At 42.7% G+C, this 1730-nt stretch overlaps 1 protein-coding gene across 1 annotated transcript in view; it reads right to left on the bottom strand.

The window, feature by feature from the left end:
- Positions 1–1730, bottom strand: part of LOC127751630 (uncharacterized) — an 11168-nt gene that overhangs the window by 8638 nt on the left and 800 nt on the right. The gene's annotated exons all lie outside the window — the stretch shown is intronic.

Here is a 1730-nt window from a genome sequence, read left to right as displayed (position 1 = left end):
ATGATTGCAGAAACTATTCCTGAGCATAGTTCAAGTCCGTACATGTAGCTCCTAAAAGCATCTGAACGCGCATCATTTAGTAATGGTAAATACTTTCCTCGTACTTTAGAAACGCGGCAGCTGGAATGAAAACAATTAAGCAACACGGAGAGGGGTGTGAATGGCGAGGGGAGGTAAAGTGGTAAAGTGGTGGAGGAACCTCACTTTCAGCGTCTATTGTGAAGTAACCAACCAAAAACGTCGTGACATAATATTTATCTCGGCCAATAGAGGACTGATGAAGAACAGCAGTCGACGCGTTCAGACACTAAAGCTAGTTTGCTTGCACCTTGCCTCCTCCCGAAAATTTCTGCACCTGTTTTGGAATTGGGGCACCCCCGCTTTGCCCTCTGGCAAAGACAGTCTTTAGAGAACTGCCTAAAAATTAAAATTTGGCAAAATCCGTTTTTATACTGGCAACTTGGATTATGGTTATGAATTATAACAGAACGATGGACTCAAATTTGTTTTTTTACGAACTGTATTGGTCAACCTCTTTTTGAAGTGAAACATTAAAGTAACATTTATTTCTGCTTAAATCGCCTTGTAAGTGGCGTCTTATGACGGTGGACGTGTGACCCGCAGCACCTGGCGAGCTAATTGCGCCAATTTAACAATCAATACGCCTATGACGGCCATAGACGTACAGAAGCGTACGCAAGGGCGGCAAGTGGATCTACACCTTCAGGTGCAAGTGAGTAGTTTGTTAGTGTTTCGAGAAGAGACAAGTCAACGCCATCGTCAAGTTTAGTTAAGTGACTAATATAAATATGCATCGTTGCATAGCAGCTAACGAACGTGTTGGCTATCTGGACTAATGCAGTTAACGGTGTGTCGTGCTGTTAAAATCCAGTACGCATCGAATTTTTCCGCGCGCTGTTTCTCTGTGGACGGAGGACGTCCCTAGGTTGTCTTCAGCAGGATGTCTATATTTGGTCTTCTCGTTTCCTCTAGTGTCTCCTGGATGTCTCTGTAGTGTCTCCTGTAAGAAGTCGCTATAGTGTCTCCTGGATGTCCTCACGAAGTCTCCTCGCAGTCTCTGCGTTGTCTCCGGGCAGTCCCTATAATGTCTATCGGTAGTCTGCTCGGTGTCCGCGGGCTCGCTTTAAGATGTCTCTTTTTGGCCTTAAAAGGTCCTTCCTAGGCTGCATCAGCTTAAGCGGGAAGTAGACAGCAAACAGCAGACAGCAGATAGTAAATACCGATAATTTCAAAACTATAAGTTCAATTTTCGTTATGAAATCTTATTTTTATCATTCAAATATTATTCTCTGAACTTAAAAAATACAAATATGCATACAAATCGGGTGTAAATCGGGAGATGCTGTTCGCTGTCGTGCTGTTCCGGCAGCTCCGACAGCATCTCTCGATTTGACCTGATTTGAGCACAAATTTATAATTTTAAGTTCACAAACTAAATATGAGAAACCAACGAAAGATTTCATGCTGAAATATTGATGAAAATTGGTAAAACCGCCGGTATTTACTATCTGCTGTCTGCTGTTACGCTGTTAGTGCGATTTTCTACGTCTTTAGTGCACCCATGGGTGTACAATTCCCCCTCGTTTTAAGATAAATGCAACTTTCGTGTGGCAGGAAAGGTCTTTTTCGGAGCTCAAAAACCGACTGCAGGCGTGGTCAAAAATAAGCTGATTTTATTGCAGAAAATGAAAACTAAGCTCTTTGCCTTT

The sequence above is a fragment of the Frankliniella occidentalis genome, unplaced genomic scaffold, assembly GCF_000697945.3.
Source record: "Frankliniella occidentalis isolate FOCC.00 unplaced genomic scaffold, Focc_3.1 Scaffold625, whole genome shotgun sequence".
NCBI lineage: Eukaryota > Metazoa > Arthropoda > Insecta > Thysanoptera > Thripidae > Frankliniella > Frankliniella occidentalis.
Note: the sequence above shows the minus strand (reverse complement) of the source record. Positions and strands in the feature narration are given on the sequence as shown.